The sequence below is a fragment of the Tachypleus tridentatus genome, chromosome 10, assembly GCF_004210375.1.
Source record: "Tachypleus tridentatus isolate NWPU-2018 chromosome 10, ASM421037v1, whole genome shotgun sequence".
NCBI classification, from domain to species: Eukaryota; Metazoa; Arthropoda; class Merostomata; order Xiphosura; family Limulidae; genus Tachypleus; species Tachypleus tridentatus.
The window spans coordinates 82,739,948-82,751,861 of record NC_134834.1 but is presented as its reverse complement, the minus strand read 5'-3'; positions in this window follow the sequence as shown (position 1 = coordinate 82,751,861).

The following is an 11,914-nucleotide window of genomic DNA, read 5'->3' as shown; positions in this document are numbered from 1 at the left end:
AATTCACCACATGAGAATCCTATGAACGGGTAAATCGCAATTTTAATAATAATTTCATGGATGATCCTGCTTCATTAACTTTGGATTTTAGCGAACTATTTATAAAATCACAAAAACGTATTAACGTTTTGCTATTCACTGAAAAACACGTTTCTTTTATGAGAAAATACAATATAATTTCTTTCGTAGATTCTACCCTCAAATGGAGTCTAGAGTTATTACCAAGGCTGTAAATTTTTCGAAATTTAGCTAACATTGTTTATGAATTTACTTGTCTTTATTGATATGATATACATGTAGATGGCGACAAACGAGAGTACCGAAACATGCAAACCCACTGAGTCAAAATAACTATGAAAAGCATGTCGTGAGTAAATACAGGAATAGGGCAAGAAATAACAATGAAAGAAATATTCACAACGAAACGACTATAATAATTTAATTAAGCGGCTGAAATTACTAAAGTAGGATCAGCCATAAAACTATCACTAGAACAATTTATCACTTTGAAAATTCTGGAAAGGTGTAATTTCCCGAAACTGACATCAATTTGTGAGAAGTTGTGAATCAATTGATAGCTTGAAGTTATTATTTATTTTTCAAGCGAAAGTGTTATTTTCCTCGGAAATTTTATTTTGGATTTAGAAGTTAATTAAACGTCAATGTGCATCAGATTTGAAATATATATACATCTAGAATGATACACACAGGATTTCTTTCTTAACACAATTGTATTTTAATATACAAAAACAATACAATTTACAATAAAGATTATTTTAAATAGTTATTACACTTAATTATTTATATACAAAAATGTTACAAACTCACAAAAAATATCCAGTCTTTTATCTGGTCTGAAACTGAATATTTTATCGACGGTCCCGGTCCACGACAAGCAAATTAATATTACATTGACACAGAGATACACTTCACTTGATGGAAATACTAGCTAGCTCTATCTATTCTTGGTTGTTTCTCACACGGTGCATAAGATCATCTATTACCGATGAAGATATCTAACGTTCTCGTAGAAATACTAACGTTAGGAGTTAATTCTTTGAAGTTGAACCGGTTATAATGTTCAAAATCTATAAACGTTACTGGTCAAATATCTATATTTTTACGAATAATAAACATTTTTCACAACTGTGGCTACCGAGGCTTATAGTATACTGACTGTAGCTGACCAACAATATTAAACGGCATCTCGGTGCGTTTGTTTATATACAGTCATGTGAAAAGTTAGGACACCCTATGAAAGCCTGTGTATTTGTGTAACATATTCGGATATATAGATATTTAATCTCAATTTCAAAAATACTGAGAGATTATAGGAATATAACTAAACAATTAAAACTGAAGAAAAGACTTTTCAAGATCTTCTGTAATTGTAATTCTACAAAAATGCATATTCTAACTGAGGAAAAAGTTAGAACACCCTACTCTAATAGCTAGTGTTACTCCCTTTGGCTGAAATAACTGCAGTGAGACGCTTCTTGTAGCAATCTACCAGTCTCTGACATCGGTCTGAAGAAAGTTTGCCCCACTCCTCAATGCAGAATTTTTTCAGCTGTGAGATGTTTGAGGGTTTCTTGCATGTAGAGCCCGTTTCAAGTCACCCCACAGCATCTCAATGGGATTAAGATCTGGGCTTTAACTCGGCCATTCCAGGACTCTCCATTTCTTAGTTTTCACCCAGTCCTTGGTGGATTTACTGGTGTGTTTTAGGTCATTGTCGTGTTGCAGGGTCCAGTTCCACTTCGGCTTTAATTTTCGTACAGATGGTCTCACATGATCTTCAGCACCCTCTGATACACAGTAGAATTCATGGTGGATTCTATGATTGTGAGCTGTCCAGGTCCTGCTGCAGCAAAGCAGCCCCAAACTATGACACTTCCACCTCCATGCTTTACAGTTGGTATGAGATTCTTTTCTGGAATGCTTTATTTGGTTTACGCCAAACATGTCCTCTGTTCTGGTGTCCAAATAATTCAATTTTCGACTAATCTGTCCAAAAAACATTATTCTAGAAGTCCTGGTCTTTGTCTACATTCTCTCTGGCAAACTTCAGCCTGGCCTTGACGTTTCTCTTAAAGAGCAAATGTTTCCTCCTTGCACACCTCCTACGCAAGTTAAACTTGTGCAGTCTCTTTCTGATTGTAGAGGCATGCACTTTCACATCAACAGTAGCCAGAGCCTGCTGTAGGTCCCGTGATGACATGTTAGGGTGTTTGGAGATATCTTTTAGCATTTGCGGTCTGCTCTTGGGGTGAATTTGCTTGGACGACCAGACCTGGGCATGTTGACAGTTGTTTTGAAAGCCCTCCACTTGTTGACTATTTTCCGGACAATGGAATGGCTGATTTCAAAATATTTTGGGATCTTTTCAAATTTCTTACCAGACTCATGAGTTGCAACAATTTTCTTTCTGAAGGCCACAGACAGCTCTTTTGCTCTCACAATGGTGCTTACTCTCACTTCAACAGTCAGGAGCACACCAAACTAAATGTCTTAGGTTTAAATAGGGCAAACCTCATTCAAAATGCTGAGTAATGATCTTCTAATCATGTGCACCCGGTGTGATACACCTGTGTGTGAGTTGAGCCATTTTAAGTGGGAATAAATGGGGTGTGTCCTAACTTTTTCCTCAGTTAGAATATGCATTTTTGTAGAATTACATTTACAGAAGATCTTGAAAGGTCTTTTCTTCAGTTTTAATTGTTTAGTTATATTCCTATAATATCTCAGTATTGTTGAAATTGAGATTAAATATCTATATATTTAAAATGCTACAAAAGTACACAGGCTTTTATAGGGTGTCCTAACTTTTTCACATGACTGTACTTCAAGGCGAGGTTCTACAAAGTTCGGTTGGCAACAATACTGGCATTGTACATTGTTGATTGTACATTGTACATTGTTGATTGTACATTGTACATTGTTGATTCTCACGCTCAAGAATCGTTTATGAATTTAAAGAAAAGGCTGGACTTTCGCAATACACTTATGAATTTATAAATATATATTAAACTGATATGAATATAGATAATAAAATAATATAAAATATTAAATCCGTTACACGGAAAAAATACAAGCACCTTTAACTGATACACATTTAAAGTCTGGACTTTATAAGTTTTTAAATATAGTCTAAAATAACACATGTGCCACATTTATAAATGAAAACAAAACCCAAAGCACTATCCATGCAGGACACAAACTGCACATTAAATCAGGGTTAGTTTCACACACAGATCAAGCTGATGGATTTAAGTTGAGGGTTAGTTTCACATACAAACCAAACTGATGGGCTTAAGTTCAGGGTTAGTTTCACACACAGACCAAACTGGTGGGTTTAAGTTAGTTGCAGAAAGCGTAGTTTTATACGTGACCGAGCTGCCGAGATTAGGTGAAATGAAAATGAATTAGATTCGTACACCGACGAAGTTGTTCAAGTTAAATAGACCGAACAAGTGTTACTTTCACGCACAAAGCAGGTTATTGACTTTAAGATAATTGAAAGTAGTTCAAATACTGAAGATAGGTAACTAATGATTCTAAATGCTCAAACTGAAATGAGTTCTTGAGGGTCTCTGTATAAACTTTGCACATGCTAGTAATGGAATTAAAGAAAGAACAGCAAGTGCTCAGAACTATTAGCATGTTGTAGCTATGCACGATAATCGTAAACGATTGAAAAAAATGTTGATTTAAGTAAAATAAAGCTTTAGTGTATGTTATTCTTTAAGTCTCTTGTTCGTAGCCCTACTATTTTACACACAAGATAAAAGACAATTAAAACAAGCGTATCGTATCATGCATTGTGGTTTCTCTTCGAATAATTTGTTTGTTTGTTTATTTTGGATTTCGCGCAAAGCTACTCAAGGGCTATCTGCGCTAGCCGTCCCTACTTTAGCAGTGTAAGACTAGAGGGAAGGCAGCTAGTCATCACTCCCCACCGCCAACTCTCGGGCTACTCTTTTACCAAAAAATAGTGGGATTGACATTAGAACGCCCCCATGGCTGAAAGGGCGAGCATGTTTGATGCGACCGTGATTCGAACCCGCAACCCTCAGATTACGAGTCGAACGCCTTAACCCACTTGGCTACGCCGGGCCCTCTTCGAAGAAACTCACTTTTGTCTTGAATTATACAACATAGTCGTGAAAGAAAAACGGCGAAAAGACTTCATCAGTTTTTCAGACAAACACAAAACTTTGGTAAACGTATTGTAGAGCGAGGCTCTTATGCTTTTTGTTCTCTGATATGGTATGACAAAGAAGGAAACTTTATCAGTAAATTGAAACAATTACCTGATAATCTAGTGCTTTCAGGAAAATCCTTTAGATTGAACGCCTTTTAATGTCTTTGTTTCAACATGCTAGTATCTATTCACAACCGTCATCTGTCACAGTTTTGATTATTTTTGACAGATCATAATATGAATTTGATAACAGGACAAGTTAGATAAATGTGTATGTTTAAAGCAAGTCTTTCTGTTGGGATTGATGTGTCAACTTGAGAAAAAAATATTGTTGTCTCCCAAAATTGGGGGGCTTAAATTATCATAAACTTTCAACCTACGTAGTGGAGGTTTAAGTATTTTTAAGCACATTTTTTTCGAAGACAACTCATATGCTTAAAAACTATTCATATACTTAAAACGACGTGATGCATCGTTGTATCGACTAATGATGCTTGGAGACCTATTTAGGCTTAGCTATGTCTTTTGAAAGAGAACGGAGTTGTTCAGAAAAAGAAAAACAATCTAGTAAGGAAGTTTTGTGAAACAACAAGATCAAAAGTGATATAGCAGTCGGTGAAAGCGTGTGTACTCTCTAAAAATCAATGTTTCGCGTGGCTAATCGAGCACGCATTTCATGACACAAACTTCCAACCAGCAGCTTGTGCCGTCTCAGGAAGTACTTTAATGGGATGTAGTCGTGTTTGAACAAGCCAACCATTCCAAAACTAAACATATTACGGGATTGAGACGACATGTACGTGCGTGTACTTTTATTATTTTTGTGATTATAACTTCAAGCCTTGTACTTCAAACAAGTAAAATTGCAAAGTTGTTTTTTTTAATGCAATAACTAGTTTTAGTATTCTCATGATACATGTATTCCTGTGCTAAATCTTTGACAAATTCAATATGCTTGAAATACTATTTAAGTAAAAGACACGTGCTCGAGCTAAACGACCATCATGGAAATGTTAAAGCTGCAATATTACAGTATTTTTATAAGAGCAGAAATGGTAAAGTTGAACCTGAAAAGCACACTTTTGACTATCACTATAGTAACGTGTAGTATCATGAACAATATCCATGTTATTAAATTAGAGACACTATACTAACGTGTGTTATTATAAACAACAGCCACGTTATTAAACTAGAGACACTGCACTAACGTGTGATATTATAAACAATAGACACGTTATTAAACTAGAGACACTACACTAACGTGTGTTATTATAAACAACAGCCACGTTATTAAACTAGAGACACTGCGCTAACGTGTGGTATTATAAACAACAGCCACGTTATTAAACTAGAGACACTGCGCTAACGTGTGGTATTATAAACAACAGCCACGTTATTAAACTAGAAACACTGCACTAACGTGTGGTATTAAAAACAACAGCTACGTTATTAAACTAGAGACACTGCACTAACGTGTGGTATTATAAACAATAGACACGTTATTAAACTAGAGACACTACACTAACGTGTGTTATTATAAACAACAGCCACGTTATTAAACTAGAGACACTACACTAACGTGTGATATTATAAACAATAGACACGTTATTAAACTAGAGACACTGCACTAACGTGTGGTATTATAAACAATAGACACGCTATTAAACTAGAGACACTACACTAACGTGTGATATTATAAACAATAGACACGTTATTAAACTAGAGACACTACACTAACGTGTGGTATTATAAACAACAGCTACGTTATGAAACTAGAGACACTGCACTAAAGTGTGGTATTATAAACAAAAGACACGTTATTAAACTAGAGACACTACACTAACGTGTGATATTATAAACAATAGACACGTTATGAAACTAGAGACACAACACTAACGTGTGGTATTATAAACAATAGACACGTTATTAAACTAGAGACACTGCACTAACGTGTGATATTATAAACAATAGACACGCTATTAAACTAGAGACACTACACTAACGTGTGATATTATAAACAATAGACACGTTATTAAACTAGAGACACTACACTAACGTGTGATATTATAAACAATAGACACGTTATTAAACTAGAGACACTACACTAACGTGTGGTATTATAAACAAAAGACACGTTATTAAACTAGAGACACTACACTAACGTGTGATATTATAAACAATAGACACGTTATTAAACTAGAGACACTACACTAACGTGTAGTATTATAAACAATAGACACGTTATTAAACTAGAGACACTGCACTAACGTGTGGTATTATAAACAATAGACACGCTATTAAACTAAAGACACTACACTAACGTGTGATATTATAAACAATAGACACGTTATTAAACTAGAGACATTGCACTAACGTGTGGTATTATAAACAATAGACACGTTATTAAACTAGAGACACTGCACTAACGTGTGATATTATAAACAATAGACACGTTATTAAACTAGAGACACTGCACTAACGTGTGATATTATAAACAATAGACACGTTATTAAACTAGAGACACTACACTAACGTGTGGTATTATAAACAATAGACACGTTATTAAACTAGAGACACTGCACTAACGTGTGGTATTATAAACAATAGACACGTTATTAAACTAGAGACACTGCACTAAAGTGTGGTATTATAAACAATAGACATGTTATTAAACTAGAGACACTGCACTAACGTGTGGTATTATAAACAATAGACACGTTATTAAACTAGAGACACTACACTAACGTGTGATATTATAAACAATAGACACGTTATTAAACTAGAGACACTACACTAACGTGTGATATTATAAACAATAGACACGCTATTAAACTAGAGACACTACACTAACGTGTGATATTATAAACAATAGACACGTTATTAAACTAGAGACACTACACTAACGTGTGATATTATAAACAATAGACACGCTATTAAACTAGAGACACTGAACTAACGTGTGGTATTATAAACAATAGACACGCTATTAGATTAGAGTAAAAGGAGAACAGAATCGGTGTTTAGCAGATTTGCAAGAATAAATTTTCGTAAACTTAAAAGTTGTTTCGATAATTCATTATTATTACAATATTATTAATCAAATAGTGATATTAGCCTTGCGTATTCTACAGTTGTATCAACAGGTACAATATTATTAATCAAATAGTGATATTAGCCTCGCGTATTCTTCAGTTTTATCAACAGGAACATTTTCAAAAAATTTTGGAAGTAACATCAAAAATTTAAGTCATAGACAGGAGATATTAATAACTTTGGACATTATGTATTTATATATGTTTACAACGCTCAAATCAGGGTTTCGATTCCCCTCGGTGGGCTGAGCAGATAGCCCTTTGTGGCTTTGCTATACGAAAAACATACACACAAATATATATATGTTAAGTTTTGAATTAAAATGTTTTTGAGTTTTATCTTAAAGTGAGGAATCATTAATGATCTAAAGTGGCACAATGGAACACGGTACGGTAAAATGTATATGGTAATGTGATTTCTAAAGTGGCACAATGGAACACGGTACGGTAAAATGTATATGGTAATGTGATATAAAGTGGCACAATGGAACACGGTACGGTAAAATGTATATGGTAATGTGATTTCTAAAGTGGCACAATGGAACACGGTACGGTAAAATGTATATGGTAATGTGATCTAAAGTGGCACAATGGAACACGGTACGGTAAAATGTATATGGTAATGTGATTTCTACGGCTACAAGTAATTTTTCAGATGTTGCCTTTCAAACACTAGGGCAAAAATAATGTCTTATATACCACATTAATATGTTATAAAGTTGTGCGCATAGCAAGTATGTAGGGGTAAACGACACGACTTGGTTTGTAATGGCTCTTTGTGGAGAAAAACTGATACTTATAGAGAATATTGTACATTACGGAAACTTTCGTTTTTGTCATTTAGCTTCATGAAGGATGTGCAATGGCGTGTTCTCACCAGGGTAGGTGCAAAACTTTATTTGTACAGAGAGTTCATTAACCTAACCGATGTAGATGAGTGATGTTTCCAGCTGTACTTATACATGTGTAAAGTTTTATTTTTATCTTGACTGAACACGAACTTTTCAATCGCTTGCCACCCGGCTGTTGAGAGGCTGTCCTCACACAGAGCTGTATGGCTGTATACGACCTTTGCTACGTTGCATGATCTCCCCACTCTTTCTGAGAAATACTTATTAATTTAAATAAGCGAAGACATATGTTCATGAACACTTTACATTCTGTTTCATCGTAAACTTTGCACACAGATGAGGTCAAAGTGTGCACGGTATAACCTTGTACAGGTTCAATATGGTATTAAATATATAATGTCAGAGTTATTACTCTTTATTTTTCCTGACATAACGATAGTTTGTGGTAGAGTAAATGCAGATATAATGTACAGGAATACCGGAATATAGATATATGTTTCGAATGTTTTAGGTGTTACGCAAATACAATATATAAAGTGTACGATGAACAAAAACAGTTTTGTTATTTGCATCAGCATTACTTTGCATTTCAACTTGTCAGACTGACGTTGTCAAGTGACAAACATATCTTGATTATAAGTACGTTTATAAACACGTCTGATTTTTGTCGGTCAACAACATGCTTGTACGTTTCATTCCATGATTGTCATATTACATGTAGGCTCTCCATGGCGAAGTGGTTAGGGCGCTTGACTCCTAATCTGAGGGTCGCGGGTTCAAATCCCCGTCACACCAAACGTGATCGCCCTTTCAGCCGTGGGGTTATTATAATGTGACGGTGAATCCCACTATTTGTTGGTAAAAGAGTAGCCCAAGAGTTGCCGGTTGTTGGTGGTGACTAGCTGCCTTCCCTCTAATCTTAAACTGCTAAATTATGGACGGCTAGCGCAGATAGTCCTCTTGTAGCTTTGCGCGAAATTAAAAAACAAACACATTACATATACAATGCATCTAGTAAATTCGCCCGGAATTATAGTTAACATTCTCTCTCCAATACGCGTTACCCCCCCCCCGGTAGTTCAACGACAAGTAAGAAGACTTATGGCTCTAAAACTGGAGTTTCGATACCAGCGGTGCCAGAATTTTACAATAAACAAGTAAACTCCAATAGGTCGGTGTAATGGACCGAGCCAGTGTATATTTGAGAATGGCAGTAATCTTTAGTAATGGAACTCCAGTCACTTAGCAAGTATTCAACGTCTTTACAAGTCTCCCATAATAGGTATTCGTGGTAATCCAATATAATACCACAGAGTCGCTGAATAGCAAGAACAGTGGGACAGTGTGCTGAAGGTGAATCTTCTTTGTGGTATCTAGAATTCCACCACAACAAGGTAAATTCTTGACCTTTCCAACACAACATGAGCAACGTGTAATATATGGACATGACCATAAGTGAGGTTCTGCCGGCGAGAGTAAAGTACATGATATAGATAGATACCAATACTGCAGGCTCACATGAGTGCTGGGCAGACTTCGTTAAGACATACTACAATGAACAGGCAATAAAAACACATTTACACAATATTTCTGCCATACAAGTCAGTATAATGAAATACGATTACGTCGACGTCTCCATCTTTTACAGTATGAACTCATGTGTATGTGTCGGATTCATTTCAATAGTTCAAAGAACTGAAAAAGAAAACCAGTCGACATATTCTTGTTACCATATACCAAGTACATATTGGTAGTTGCTGTCTTCCTCTAAGCACTATTAAGCCTGTGCTTTCCTACCACTAATAAGCTCTTTTCTGATTGGTTGAGAGTTGCCACGTAAGAATTTCTGTAATTTTTATCGAATGTTATGGTTCAAGACATTCGAGGCTGACCACTATCGTAAGTATCAGTTAATTTAGGACAGTTTTATATCTGTTGCTCTTTAAACCTTTATCCTATCTTGGCATCCGAAGTTCTCTCTACTGGTAGCAAACTTATTGCTGTATTTCCTTTTGTTTGCCATATCGTTGGTTGGTTCTAATGACAAATCCATTTGAACAGCTGGTCAAAGAAATTATTTCTGATAACGAGTATTCTTCTCAAAGATATCCACTGTTATATAGTTGAAGAGATTTTTAATTTTATCATTATATCCACTGTTATATAGTTGAAGAGATTTTTAATTTTATCATTATATCCACTGTTATATAGTTGAAGAGATTTTTAATTTTATCATTATATCCACTGTTATATAGTTGAAGAGATTTTTAATTTTATCATTATATCCACTGTTATATAGTTGAAGAGATTTTTAATTTTATCATTATATCCACTGTTATATAGTTGAAGAGATTTTTAATTTTATCATTATATCCACTGTTATATAGTTGAAGAGATTTTTAATTTTATCATTATATCCACTGTTATATAGTTGAAGAGATTTTTAATTTTATCATTATATCCACTGTTATATAGTTGAAGAGATTTTTAATTTTATCATTATATCCACTGTTATATAGTTGAAGAGATTTTTAATTTTATCATTATATCCACTGTTATATAGTTGAAGAGATTTTTAATTTTATCATTATATCCACTGTTATATAGTTGAAGAGATTTTTAATTTTATCATTGTTCTTGCATAGTAACAATTGTGTAGAAACTTCTACCAGATGAGTTGCTAAACTTCTACAGTAAAAATTATAAATACTAATAACTAGTCTTAATTACGAGTAACAGGGCAAACTACAGAAACGTTTTTATGACCACTCTTACCTAGGGTATCAGTTAGGTACTCTTGCTTCTAGCGGTATTTTCGACCCTTAACCCAAGAACATTTGACGATGTTTGGCTTGCTTAACGAAATTTCTAAGGACCGAAGCAGAATTCTTACATGTAAAAACTAAATATGCCACGCCCAATACAGTTATTAAAAGCACATATTATTATTTAAGAAATATAAGGTATAATAATCAATCCAATACTAGATATAATTTAGATAAACATTGAATTATTTAAATTTAACTCTGCATTTTATTATAAACTACAGATACACGTACAAACATACGTGAATATATGGCCTGCTAAAGAAAGCCTGCAAAACGGCTATATTTAAAAGTAAAGCTTGTAAAGGGAATAAACCATAGGCAAACCAGTTATTTAAAACAGAAGTATAAAACATCAGCGTAGACTTTGGAGGAAGTTATAGATAACAGATATAGTTTTATATTACTGTTGCATGATAAATACATGTACTTGTTTTGGAGTATGTAAAGTTAGGATAAATAACGTTGTTGGTATTATACAGCGACTGCATTAATTATGTGATTTGTTCTAAGTTAATGACAACGCTGTGATAAACGATTAATCAAAAATAACTTTTGGTGAGGCTGAATAAAATGATAAGTGTGAAAGGTTAAATAGTTCGATTACACCACCATTCCCAATTTTCCCTGAAGAAGGAAGATCCATCTTTCGTAAGTGCTTGGGTTGTAGGGATTTTATTTATTTCTATCAAGACTTCTTGAACCAACTTGTTTTTCTAATATCATGAATGGTTAGGTTTGTATGGGAGTACACACGATTAGGGTAAAGAAAGTTGTTTTATTAAATTATGTACCGACCGTGCTGGTTATCAGTAACGATCTGAGAAATTCTAGAGCTCCGGGCAGAATCCAGTAAATGGAGGTCTCATAATGATAAGAAAATTCAAAAGTAGATTAAAAGGCATAGCAGCAGAGGTTCTTCTATGTGTGGGGCCCAGACAG